This window comes from Bactrocera tryoni, chromosome 5 (assembly GCF_016617805.1).
Source record: "Bactrocera tryoni isolate S06 chromosome 5, CSIRO_BtryS06_freeze2, whole genome shotgun sequence".
NCBI lineage: Eukaryota > Metazoa > Arthropoda > Insecta > Diptera > Tephritidae > Bactrocera > Bactrocera tryoni.
In genome coordinates, this window is record NC_052503.1 from 33,594,731 (window position 1) to 33,609,904 (window position 15,174).

Genomic DNA, 15,174 nt, shown 5'->3' on the forward strand with positions numbered 1-15,174 from the left:
CAAGAGTAACCTGAAGAGATTCAAGAGCTTCCTTGTCATCCAAAAAAAAAACGGTTTGGCGTGGTTTGTGGGCCGGGGGAATCATCTGTCCATATTTCTGCAAAAAAGCCCGTGAGAACGTAACTCTCAATGGCGACCGTTATCGCGGCATGATAACAGACTCTTTGATGCCTGAAATTGAAACTCGTGATCTCGGGGACATTTTGTTTCAACAAGACGTAATTTAGATTAGGTAGAGTGCTTGTCTTACGAGGCTTTTAGGAGGTCCGTTATGATACCACTGGGACTAAAGTCCCCTCACTCTATTGTTTGCTTCTGCTTTGCTTACCACGTCGTATATCTGATGAAGGTTTTCAACACGAAAAGTTTTAAATGAGCAACCTCTGAGACGTCGTCGATAAACCTTCTACCAATAGTTGCGACTTTTTTAATATATAGAGCTTAACAGTCGTACAGAAAATGTTTAACGGTCTCCTCCTCTTATACCTTCTGATAGCTTCTAGAGTAGTCGTTATATGGCGTTCCTAGTGTACTGGCATATCTGTCAATTAGACAATGACTTATAACATTATCTGACTTGCGACTTTTTTAATAAATAGTAAAGTTCTTATATCATTCCTTTTAAATTTTAATAGTCGGAAAGAGGGCCCATGTTCTATTGCCTGCTTCTTGAGCAAGTCAGATATTGTTTCCATCGTAACTCAGCTACATTTATAGCATACTAAATATCTACAACCAGAGGCATATAAATTCCCTCTTTTCCGTAGTCTATGTAATTGTAGGATGGTGCCTGATCTGGCTAGTTCTTCTGCTTTGCAGTTGATATCAGCATGTCCTGGAACCCTTTGCAGGTTGATCGTGAAGTAGAAGCCAGGTGCAACAAGAGATCGGCAACTTTAAAGATCACAAAGCTGCCTGACTATATGGTATATGAAAATATTGCGTAGTTTACTATATAATGTTAAGGTTTAGGAGAATACATGGAATAGTCTTTGAGTATTATCGTTGCCCGCTTCGAGTTTCGCGTGAAGCTGGTTTAAATCTGACATCGTAATGCTGGTTGACCTAAACATTTCGGCTCAGCAGCTGTTTGGAAACAGATCGTACATTTTTTCACTTTTGTACTAATTAAATACTATTTTCAAGACCATAAAGCATATTTTAAGCCAAAAGATTGGTCTAATCCCTTAAAATCCCTTGAACCCCTACATACAATAAATAGTTAAATGCATTATTTATTCCATTATTTACTCAATTAAAGGAATACCTTTAAGGGTTAATGGAGTTAGAAATATTGCGTTAAAAGCCGTGATCGTCGTATCTTCGATCTGTTCAAAATGTTTTTTCCTTACAAAACCAAAAAACAAAAAAAATCATTTAAATATTATTTTTGAAACAAAAATTCAAAACATCCCTGCTTATGTCGACTTTGTTAAAATTTCGCATACTTTTTTTTCTTTTTCTATAATTTATTTTCACAAAAGAAAAACAATCTAGTAAGAATCGATATTTTCCTTAAAAACCATTGATTTATGGCTTCCGTTATCACAGCAGCAGTGAATTTCATTTGTTGAAAATTGTGTTCAAAACAATTTGGAGCACAAATTTTGACAAAAACTTATGTTCAAGACACATTTGGCAACTGTGTTAGTACGAAAATTGTTTTACTACAGAAAAGTTGGTATGAAAATATATGTTCGAACTATTTTTTAGCTCAAAAATGTGCTGCTAAATGAATGACGGGCTGACATGCGGTGACACGGTGTCAACAACCATTTCGCGGTAATTAAACACTCGAGCGCTTTGTTCGAAACCAACACGTAGATAGTATGTATACTATGTACTAAAATTTTGTACATACTGTTATACTTATGTAAATGTACTTGAGGGCTTATACATATGTACACATATGTATTTATGTACAGTATATATGGTATGTATGTATGTGTATACCTGTGGCAATGAAGTAGTTGGCGGTGGCGTTGATGTCAGCGCCAATTGACGATTGGCGACGGCTGAGCGCCGCTGGCGGTGCTGGTGATGACGGTGACAATAAAGCGCTGACAGTTGACATGGCGACATAGTTTGCATACACTATGTACTAGCCGCGGGCAGCGTGACGCAATTTAGTCGCGTAACGGCGGCAATGAGAAGCTAATAGTGGCACTTGCGGCGAGCGACAAAATCGAAGAGTCCGCACCAATTGACGGGCTGCACGTCTGATTGACTGTCGCCGCGTGTTGCACAGTGGCCACATCAAACGCGCGATCATTACTCATTAAAATTGCTTGCAACAATGATTAATTTGGAGAACTTCAGAGGAGATTAAATAAAAACGAATATTAAAAAAAATAAGTGTGAGAGGAAGTGAAAATTAAATGCACACTCAAAGCGAAGTAGGGAGAAGATACCTAAAATGAAAAAAATAAATGCATTAAAGTAGCAACTCAGCACCTTTTGCGGTCGAGATGAAGGCACGAATATATCAAACGCTTTGACAGCGCAGCGCGCCACACCGACGATCAGCCGATGTCAAAGTGGCATGTATGCCTGTGCGTACGTGTTGCAATCTGGTGCGGGTGACAGTGCGTCTATAAGGGCGCCTTGATTGATATGCGCCCATCCGCTGGGCACTGCAGAGGGCGAGTGCGCAACTTGCGCCATAAATATGTGTACGCACGTATGTACAAGTATGTGTGTATGTATGCATGTGAAAGGTGCACATTGAATCGAAGCGACTAAAACTATTTGGTATTATTTTTAAATCCACCATAGTGTTGTTGTTGTTCTGACACACTCACGTTATGCGATAATTTTTTATTTTCCCTATTGTTGACAAGTGGTGTCAAATTGTGGTGGCAAATTAATTACTGACACATTTGTCAATTGCCTTTTGGAAATTATTTCAAATTATTTTGACATTTTCGAAAAGATTTTTTATTATTTGTTAAATTGTTGGCACTAAGTAGGTGTATGATCTGGGATGTACATCTTATATGTACATACTTTCATATACAAAGTAATTTGTATGCATATTTTTATGTTACTTATAGAAATAAAAACAAGTAAGGAAGCACTAAATTTCCTCGAAGCCGAAAGTAAATATATTATACGCATTCAACAAATTTTGTGTGACAAGAGAATTTTACGAGTTTGGAACAAAGAGAATTCGCATGTGGCAAAAGCTCTAGAATTCGGTTGATGAAACAGCATTTGCGAACTTACTTTGCTCTATTTGTCGATGGCAACAGCGGAGGTGTGAGTCGGTGCTGGAAGTGCACTATTTGTGTTCATCGATTGGGACCAAATTTTTTGCAATCGAGGATTTTTGTTACTCTATCCTTTATGGTAGGCTTTTATAGCGAATTTTTAATAATCGCCTTCGAAGGGAAAGAGACATCATATAAAGTATCCAAAAGTTTGGCCTCGTAGTCAAACCAAAAGTACGAGTTTTTTAGGCCTCATATTTTTATATATTTTTATATATATAATCAGGGTATAGGCTGTTTTTTAACTCATGGGTTATAACGGCATTATGTATATGTTGAAAAAGTCATGGATGCGATCCAATATGCGATCCTTGAGCTGTACTAATGGAGCATCAACTAACAAATCTCTCGAATAATTTGAGATATGGGAAACTTCGCCTAAAGTGGGGCTGATTCATTGCTAATTTTCAAACCAATTTATATGTTTGGTCGACACAAAGTTCTTGCTTGCTGATAAATAGATCACATCACATTAAAACTTAGTTCTAATCACTGATATGTTGTCGAGCTGGAAAGCACGTTTTCTTCTTTACTGGCGTAGACACCGCTTACGCGATTATAGCCAAGTTAACAATAGCGCCAGTCATTTTTCTTTTCGCTACGTCACGCCAATTGTAGATTCCAAGCAATGCCAGGTCCTTCTCCACCTACGAATTTCCAATAGAGAGGAGGCCTTCCTCTGCTTCCCCCGGTGGGTACTGTGTCAAATTCTTTCTGAGCTGGAGTGTTTTCGTCCATTCGGACGACTTGGCCTGGCAAGCGTTCTCGCTGTCTCTTAAATCGCTGAACTATGTCAATGTCGTCGTATAACTTGTACAGCTTATCGTTCCATCGAATGCAATATTCACTGTGGCGAACGCGCAAAGGACCATAATTCTTCCGCGAAATCTCTCTATCGAAAAGTGGTTACTTCGACTCACCAGATGTTGTCATCGTCCACGCATTTGCACTATATAGCAGGACGGGAATTATGAGTGACTTATAGAGTTTGGTTTTTGTTCGTCGAGAGAGGACTTTACTTCTCAATTGGCTACTCAGACCGAAGTAGCACCTGTTGGCAAGAGTTATTCTGCGTTGGATTTCCAGGCTGACATTGTTGGTGGTGTTGATACTGGTTCCAAAAAGCAAGGCGGAACCGTTGCGAATGTTGGAAAAGGCTTACGGTGATTCAGTGTTATTAAAAATACAATCCTACGAGAGGTACAGAGCCTTCAAAGATGATCGAGAGATTGTTGATGATATCTTCAATCGATGAAAATATTAAAAAAGTGATAGATATAAAGTAGTTATTAAAGAGATGGCAAGAAAGCTCGACATGTCTCCCGAGACCGTTCGAATAATTTTGGTGGATATTTTGGGTATCAAACGTGTTCTTGCCCGACTCGTCCTAATTTTTTTTTTCAAAAAGGGTACCCTAAGTATATCTCTTTGGACATCTTTGATCTGAATTCTGATGCCATATTCATGGAAAGCATTATAACTGCCGACGAGACGTGGGTTTATTGGTTTAACATGCAATCAAGTCAACAATCATATGCATGGAGGGGAAGAAACGAGCCGCAGCCAAAAAACACGCTAAAGCCGCTCAAAAATAAAGATGATGCTCAATGATTTTTCGATGTTCGTAGTTTGATGCATCATGAATTTGTTCCGGGATTCTATTTGGCCTTATTGAGGCGTTTGCTTAAGAACATCCGTCGAAAACGGTCGGAATTGTAGAAGAAAAATTCAAGGATTTTACACTATGATAATGCATCGCATCGAGCCGCGATTGTCACCGAATTGAAAGCCAAAAACACAATGAATATCATCGATCAACACCGTTTTCACCAGATTTGGCATCGTGTGATTTTTTCTTGTTCCCCAAACTGAAATTACCGCTCCATGGAACCCGTTTTCAGAGATAAAACAAAATTTGCTGAAGGAGCCCATCACATAAAGTGCTTGTGAAAGTGTTTCGAGGTCGGGAAAAATCGTTGACATAAGTGTATTACAACTGGTGGAAATTACTTATAAGGCGAAAAAATAAATATTGATGAATTATTAAATATTCTGCATTTTTTTTTTTACAATTGCCGGTTACTTTTTTTGTCACATACACGAAACAAAGTATAAAATGAAATCTTAATATAAATATAATATTAATAGCAAGCTTACTAACGTCACTCTAAAAACGAACGGGTGTAAAGCTCTAATTTTTCATCACTACAGCGGATTAGACGCATATTTTTTTGCATTTCTACCAATAGATGATGGGGCTTAGCACTCTACAGTGTACTTTGAGCCAAAAACAAAAATTTTTCTTTTTTTATCCTAGACTGGCTGCATCCCCTAAAGTAAATTTTCATAACACCATTTAGGTGGCGTGCCAGCAGTCTAATTTAATAAAAAAAAATTTAAATCGTTGTTGTTGTGAAAAGGAAGTAAATGACCATTTTCACTTTTCGATTGCAAGCACTTGAACCGTATTGAAATAAGTATATTCAATTCGACATTAATTAAACACCAAAAATAAATAATGGTATTTTACTAAAATCTATAAACAAAATATTCTAAACACATTTCCGAAATGTATTTATTTTATGATTGTAGAAAAATGAATTTCTGAAAATGAAATCCTCGATGATTCATACTACCCACCCTTTTCTTTCCTTACCGTATGAATTTTTTTATAGATAAATTACATATATCTATTTATGCCCGTACATCTACTTATGGCTACTTGTTCGAGGTGTTTATTAGTTTCGGCATCCTGCGCTAGATTGCCAAATTGACCAACAACAAGATGGTAATAATGACCGCAAATCATAAACCACTACATTTACATGCATACAAACGCACGGACTCCTCGTGATCCCTTTCGGCGCTGCCAAATTTGTATGCGTAGCAAGTGCTCCGGTTTATATGGCAAACGGACGTGTTCAATCAAAATATTTTGCTCGGTTTTTGTTTGACCAATGGGGCGGGAGGAGAGGTCATAGCGCGGCCAATTGTTGGTGTTTTAATGCCGACATTCGCGTGCGTGTATCTAACATAAACAAATCGTTACGAAGTCGGTGGCTGGAGTGGCTAGTTGGTGGTAGCAAGTGGGGATGGGCGCTGTCGTAAAACATATTTTTATGATTTTGATTAAATTTCACTTTTACTTGATTATGTTGAGTAGGTGTGAGTGCCTGATTTCACTCGCATTTCATGTATTCAACGAAATATTGAAATAATTTACATATATGTGTGTATGTAAATCGTAGTATGCGCCAGTCGGAAGACTTTTTCGCGCTGTAAATACCAAGTGGAAGGGAAGGACGTCACTAAACTTAGTGCTTCGAATTGGCGCCAACCGGTACAGAGAAGCAATGATTGCCTCATTGCGGTGAACTCGGCCAATCGATCACGCAGTTTCAGTGCTAGTGAAGGGAATGATAATATAAATGACCTTCTTTGGTAGATCGGACTATAGGAAATCACGTTCTCTTAATTTATAAATAGGTACCATAGATATTGAAAGGTCTTATTACCGTAAGTTCAGGGATACTCAAAGGAGATATTATATGTAATAAATTTGGAGTTTTGGTCTACAAAGACAAGACCGGAGACAGGAGCGGAGTTGTAGATCAAAACTTATTAGTTAAAAACCATGATCAAATTTGACTCGGACTGAGCCATTAAAACTGAACTCAGACCGATAAACTTTTTTTCAAGATTGGAACAGCCAAATTTATGTTCGTTTCAAGGTTGATGTCCAAGTGCCAATTAGCGAGATTTTGACAGCTATTTGTTCACGACATGAATATTGTATCAGGCAATTTTTAAATAAATTCCTTGCGATTTATTGATTTCAACGGGATCCCAGCTATAAAATTGTTGAAAATGTTGCAGAAGTATTTTGTTGAGTCCACTTTTCACTAACACAAGTAGTTGAGTGGTACCAAGTATTTAGTGAAGATCTTGAAGTCTTCAAAAACTAGCCTCATTTCAGTCGTCCATCCACCTCTGGTAATGACGATGACCTCGAAAAACTTAAAGAAACATTGCTTGTCATGGTGGCAAATGTAATAACGGATATTATCAACACATTTTAGTAAATGTTTTGGGTATGAAGAGTGCCAATCTGAGACTCGCACCACAAGCTTGAATCTTTTCCAAAAGTGACGTCGATTAGTGGTCGCAAATGGGATACTTGACAACGCAGATGAGGAAACTAGATTCATTAAACGCATCATTGCTGGTAAAGAGACATGAATTGATGAATATGACAGCGAAATTGTCCAATCCAGCAAATGACGCTACAAAACGGAATCGAAATCGAAAAAACACCTCAAAGTCTGTCGAAGATCAAGGCGATGCTCATCGTTTTCTTTGATTTCTATGGAGTGGTTCGTCATGAAATTGTTCCACAGGGTTAAGCGATCAATAAAGAGTACTAATTGGCCGTTTTAAGTTGTCTACATAAAGATAGGGGTTACATGGGTTTACGGGTTTCAAAAAATCGATTTTTTATTGTCTTATTTAATTCTGCAACACCACTAAAATATTGTCCTAAAATTTAGTAATAGTTTCGGAGATACCGCCTTGAGAATTTGTGCGCTCGAGGCTAGCTAGGTTAAGTGCGCCGTCTTTAATAGCGTTTTTCGATTTCTCGAGAGCTACTCTTCATGAAAATTTGCACAGGTCTTTAAGATACAATTCTTAAAAACGAGATTTTTGCCGAAATTTAATTTTATTGTTGTTTGTAAAAATGCCTGCCAAAAATCCAATTTATAGTTTTTTCCTTCGTTCAATTTCTAAGTTAGGGTTTTAACTAAATCACGGATTTTTTCACTTAAGATAATCCTGTAAGGAGTTATTATATCCTGTCAACGCGGGCGCATCTTCTTTCCGAGAGGTCACAAAAAATTTTTCCAAAAATTTCACAATTTCCTTATTTTAGTGTATGTTTGTAACAATAAAAAGTTCTAATAAAATATTTAATTTTTATATGAGAAAATTTGTTGAAAAAGTGCTGTATTTTACCCGAGGAAACCCATGTAACCCTTAACCTTTCTCTTCGTTCTCATGGGAATCAGTTTTATATAGTCTAGTTGGACTGTCAACTCGGTGGCTTTGTAAAAATAATTGTGGAGAATGTTTTATATCACCAAAACAACAACAATAATGAATTAACCAACATTAGTTGTAAATCACAGAAAATCTTTGATATTAGTCAATTCATTTGCTGTGTGATTTATTCGGGCTGCTTTAAAGAGACACAACCGACAAGCAATGCAAATGCCGAAAACATGAAATTAGTGTTGTATAGCGATAAAAAATCTCCAAAACTGCAATACAGAACAAGCAAACCAATCGATGCTGGCGTTCCAACTTTACTACCAACCGATGGATTTTTGTATATGCATACATATCTACACATCATGTATGTGTGTATGTGCATTTCTGAATGGTGAAACCCACTCCTCTGCACTTTTTGTTGCCATGAAGCGACTTTGACCAATCGTTTCCATTTCATGACGCTTGTCGCTGCTCATTTAGTTAGCAGCTACTATAATGATAGCGGCTCGCGGCTCGCTAGCCCTCATTTACTTGCCACAGCCACACTCTTGAGCGCTGAATGAACATCAAAGGCACCGATGCGGCTGCCGCTGCTGCAGTTGATGGCCGAAACATGTGTCCTCTTTGGGAAGAAATCATCAATAACATACGAAAATTTATAAGGCGGTCAACATTAAAAATGAATATTTATAAGGCCAAGCGATAACCGAAATGCTGCAGGACGGCCGTGTCGTCGAAGCGGCAATCGCTAAACAGCAATAATAAACATATACAACAAACAATAACCAAATAACCTGTAACAGTATCGAGGCAGTCCAATCAATACACATACACGCACACATACAAACCGACTTTTGAGATAAAAAGCATCAAAGCGCGCTGAAATGCCAGGCTCGTAGCAACGGCTGTGCTCTGTATTGGTGTTGTGCCGGTGTGCGCCGGTAGATGCTGCTGAAATGTGGTGGCATGCAACCAAATGAGTTCTGACATTACGTCGGACAAACAAATGATTGCACTTAGCCAAGAATAAAGCCAGAGAATCAGCGTCACAGCTTGAGTGGGCAAGCGGTTAGTCGTAACTGTCGCTGGAACGCAGCGTTTCTTCGGCAGCCAAGTGGCCGTCAGCATTGGTGGACAACCTGCGAGACAGAATGGCGTTATTTGGCAGCAGATATGTCTGTATGGACGAGTATGTGGCATGCGGCATTTATTCAATCGACCGGCTTGTGCTTGTTTTGAATGGCAGTTCGCTTGTCTGCTGGCCGATCGGTTAGCCGGTTTGGCGGTCAAACACATTTAACTTGTGCTTAACACTAATGAATTTCTGTTAATTAGATTTAAATGTTGCATTTAAAAATGGCTGCGTTGGTTTTGTTTGCTTTTGTTTTGAGCGCTTCAGCAAATAGTTTTTGTGCTGCAACAACAACCATTGCTTCTATTGAGGACAGCTGCACTTACAACGCACACATAAGAAATGAACTAATTTTTGTTAAAGTTGTTTTGGAAAGCTATGTTGCTTAATCTATTTTACTATTTGTATGTTAATAATCAAAATAAAAATATTTACGTGAATGATATATAATATAATTGCCGAGTTTATTATGTGTTCATAATAAGAATAATAATAATATGTGAGGAAAATGTTTTCTTAAACACCGTTGCCTAATTGAGAATGCTCGGCGGTTGTTTCTATAGAAAAGATACACTGAGCCAAGTGTGGTGAATATCGGGGTTGATCGATGGTATTCATTGCGTTTATGGCATTAACGTCGGTCTCAATCTTACTCTTTTTGAAAAAAATCAGCTTTATCGGGACGAGTCGAGCAAAAACGCATTTCATACACAAAAATATCCACCAAAAACATTCGAACGGACTTCCGAGAGTTGTCGAGCTGCCACTTCTCTAACACTTGCTTAACGATTCTTCACTTTATTAATATTTTCATTGGTTGAAGAGATGGCAGGTCGTCCAGAACGAGACATGTCTTCAACGATCTCTCAACCGTCTTTGCAGGCTTTGTACCACTCGTAGGCTTGTGTTTTTGATGAAACTAAATGACCGTAAGCCTTTTCCAACATTCGCAATGGTTCCGCACACGAAATTCGGTTACAAATACAAAATTTGAGACAAATTCTTTGTTCGATATTTTTATCCATTGTAAAAATCGCTTCGCACTACTGATGCGTACCGACTTAAGCAGCTGCTGTAAACAAACTCGTTGACAGATCGGGCTCATGTTTGGCATGGCTATTATGGACAGTCCTAAATACATTTATTCTACTCTGAATAGGGTATATTAAGTTTGTCACGAAGGAAGCGTCGGAGACCCTATAAAGTATATACTTGTACATTATATAAATGATCAGTATGTTGAGCTGAGTCGATTTAGCCATGTCCGTCTGTCTGTCTGTCCGTCAGTTTTTAAGATAACGTTTTGAAATTTTGCAAACGTAATTTTCTCTTCAAGAAGTTGCTCATTTGTCGGAACTGCCGATATCGGACCACTATAACATATATTCGCCATACAAACTACGATCGGAGTCAAGCTATTGTATGGAAAACTTTCACATTTGACAAGATATATTCATGAAATTTGGTTTAGATTATTTTCTAAGGCAACAATGTAGTCTCCGAAGAAATTGTTCATATCGGTTAACTATAGCATATAGCTGCCATACAAACTGAATGATCGGAATCAAATACTTGCATGGGAAACTTCCTCATTTGACTATGTATCTTCACGAAATTTGGTATGAATTATTGTTGATAGAAATAATGTAATATCGAAAGAAATTGTTTAGATCGGCTTACTATAGCATATAGCTGCCATATAAATTGAGCGATCGGAATCAAGGGCTTGTATGGAAAACTTTCGCATTTGACGTGGTATCTTCACGAAATTTGACACGGATTACTGCTTTAGGTAATAAAATAATCTCCGAAAAAATTGTTCAGATCGGATTACTATAGCATATACCTTACTAAAAGAAATGCACCTGTGAAGGGTATATTAGCTTCGGTGCAACCGAAGTTGGCGTTTTTTTTTGTTTGAAATATCATTTACCCGGGGTATTTAATTACAATTTCCTACTTCGGTTTGTCTCATAAGACCCCTGGAACATTGATTGTTACCCAACTCTACTTGTCTGCTCCATTCATGGTTTGTGTGTCGAGTATTAGTTGTTCGTTGCATTTTGAAGTAGTCTTTTACGTAGCTTCTCTCCAGCTCCAGTTCTTTGGTATTTAATTTTTTTTGGCTGCCACTTCGCACACAGGTTTCCACTTATTTAGTGATTCCCCCATTTGAAACACAAGATTTTCTTGGGTTGAGTCTATCCCGAAAGCGTTGTTCAAAATTTGCCTTTTTTCGTCATATTTCGAACAATGGAATATTGTGTACTCCACATTCTCGATGATCTCGGCTCGCAATAATCTATCGCTGTCTTCGTGTTTGAATCGCTTGAAATATGATTTGAAACAGCCGTGTTCAGTGACAATTTGGATTATGTGAAAATCTATTTCACCGTGCGATCTATTTAGCCATAGTTCAGTATTGGGGATTAGCCAGAACGTACAGCGTCCTTTTCGACTGTCTTCCCACCGTTTTTGCCAGCGCTTCACCGTATCTGCTCTGTCTTGTTTTTTGGGTTTCTGGGTGTTACTCTCCCGTTTGAAGGGTATGTGAGCTCTTTGGCTAAGAGGTCTACTGGGTGTAAGCCCGCGATTACTAGGGCAGCATCTTCGAATACCGTACGAAACGCAGAGCACACTCTTAATGCGCATAAGGTGTACGTGGAAAATAGGCCGCGGCGATACGACTTTATTTAATATGTATTTAAATGCATATGTATAAAAAAAATTTATAGTGAAATTTTATACCATTACCAAACAAAAAATTATTTTCCACACCTAAAACTCTGGCCGGTCAGTGATAATCAAATTTCGATATATAGACTATTTCGGTCATATTAACCATTCGACAGTGCATGTGCATTGTATGTATGTGTGTATTATGGTGTCTTTTTTTTGAACTATTAATGTTTTTCAATCCCGTCAGGAAATTTCCTTGGAAATACCCTAAAAAAAATTCCCTTAAAAATTGAGCCCTTAATATTAACATTAAGGATTGGACCAAGGCATGTAAAAATTTTCCATTGAAAATACACGATAATCGTGATATTTTATCTTTAAATTTCTATAGCTCCGAGGCATTTTATGGCATCGCTTTGACTTTAGACAAATATTCCTCAGAATTGAATACTCTACAAAAGTCTCTTTGCGACAAAGTCGAAACTCACAACGGCGAGGTAGTACGGGGGTCTAAACTTGATTTTTCCACGATTTTCGCATTTTTTTATATATATCTCGTAAATGACAAGAGCTATAGAAAAAATCTAAATGACAAACTTGTAGAAAATCTTATTTGCTACAAAAAAGGTCCAAGGTCAAAATCGCTTTCATTAATACTTCTCGAGATATTCGGTTTTTTATGTAAGGCTTTATATAATTTTTATAGATGGTAATTATTATAAAATCTATGAAAATTCCATACAGTCTTACTTAAAAATCCTAACGATTTGACTTATCGATTGAAAATTTTATTATGTAATTTTTCATATTATTGATATTTAAGTGAAAAACTTAACTTAGAACTTGGACGAGGGGGGGAAAAAACTGAAAAGTGGATTTATGTTAGACACTTTTGCAAAAAACTTAAAATTTCTGTAAAAATTTCGCTAAATTTTTTTGCAAATAATTGTATTCGAAAAAAATACTTCGTCCAAGCCTTTAAGTATTGTACTCGTATCACAACATCTACAATATTTTATTGGTAGAATTTTGTCAAACAGTTACGAAACTCGAATGAAGCTAAGCTAAAAATTTTAATTATCTCGTCTCAAGAAAATATACGATTTTAATATAATAAACCGAAAATTTGTGATAAACGATGTAAATAACAGCGCTAATGTTTTGATAAGAAGATGAAGTCCTCCGAAAGTACTTGAAATAATAGACATAAAAGCATAAGTAGTTTTTAAGTGATGTTTTTTAATGTTTTCAAGTCTTAAAGAGAGTGCCGTTCATAAATAACATTTTAGTTTTATTACCCATGCATGATCCAATATAGTATTTTGTAGAAAAATCCATTAAAAATATTTGATTTACTCATAGTTTAATCTAGGCTTAAGTGCATTTTATGCCATATTAGTTTGAGGTACTAGACGCATTATCAATATTTAGAGAGAGCAAGTGAAAGTTATGAACAGCTTAATGCCAAAATCTTGCTCAATACAGTTTATATAAAGGAAATATGAATTTTATTGTTTCATTTATGTAAACAAAGTGGTCTTGTAAATAGCTACCGCTGGGATGATAGGTCAGTAATAAGTAGCTAAGAGCTAGAACAAATACGCATACATATGTCTGCTTAAATTTTTACGACCTTAAATGCTTGAAAGTCAAGTGTTCAATTTTATGTTTCGAATTATGTTGGCTCCAGAATGATCAGCAAAAGTAAACAAGTGTCACTCATTTGAGCCTCCTTTTCCATAACTTTTCTCTAAATCTAGACAATATGACTTGAAACTCTTTCATTGCACTATAAATTCAATTATACTTGTCGCAAACAAAAAGTTTTTGAAACGTATTAATCATCAATGCCTGAAAGATCCTATGAATTAACAAGTCATTTAGCATTTTCCACGATATTTTATGTCAAGATTGTTTACAGCTGAATTCAACACGATCAACTTAGCTACAGCGATCAACCGATCTGCTTCGATCAATTGATCTGCCTACCTTTCACACCTGTACATACATATGTCCAGTTGAGGCTTCTTCATCATCTCTTATTAAGCTGATGAGCACCTTTTATACAAAGTGAAAATCATAAAAAAAGCAAAAAATTTCGAAGTCGTTCTCCGGTTCCTCACATGTCTTTTTCATTTTCTAACTTTTATGCCACTGTCACAGTTGAAGACAATTTTTCATACTTCAAACATGAATACGATTGTGTAGAGTACATAAGAGAAGCTCGATTTCAATATCATATTAATTGCATAAATTCGTTAATGTGTAATAATGACAAAGCTGATGATCGTGCCTCACCATCTTACAAGCAAACACAAAACGAGTGTTGCGGGTGTTGCTTGTAGCTTGTTGGCTTTGGGCGCGTATCTTTCGTTGATTTCGATTCGTTTCGATCTTTGTCGATTTGAGCGTTGCTGATCGCGGACACTGCTTGTTGAGCTTGTAATTGCTGTTACTTGTCAAATATGTACATTCATGTTATATTGTGGGGAGCGTTGAAAGCGCAAGCGTGCATTCGGAATTAATTAATGAATTTCACTTGTCACTTCTTTTCATAAAACTGACTATTTTCTTGTTCACACTAAAATTTTTGATTTTTTTTCTCGGGAGATCTGTAACGAGTACATACTTGTTCTTAATAGCTGCTGGCGGAGTAAATGATCCCTTTTCTCAGGTAAAGAGTGGCGCATAAGTCGTGCTACAAAAACAACCATAATGCCATTTTTTTAATCAATGAATTTTATTTAATTTTGTTTTAATGTATAGCAATTTTTTTTTATTTTTTATAACTGTTTATCTTTAAAAATTATGGACTGTAAATTTCCTACTACAAACTAAACTGAATCTGACGGTGAACAATATCAAAATCTCCGTCAAGATCGGGAAGCACCTCTCCGAGCGGTTCGATACCAAGGAGACTACCTCCGGTGTGACTTCTTCAATCTATTCCTGGATAAACTAACACGAGCTCAGAGGTAGCTAAGGAAGGTGCAATCTTCTACAAGAGTGTAGCTCTGATGGCGTAAAATGATAATATCGACACAATTG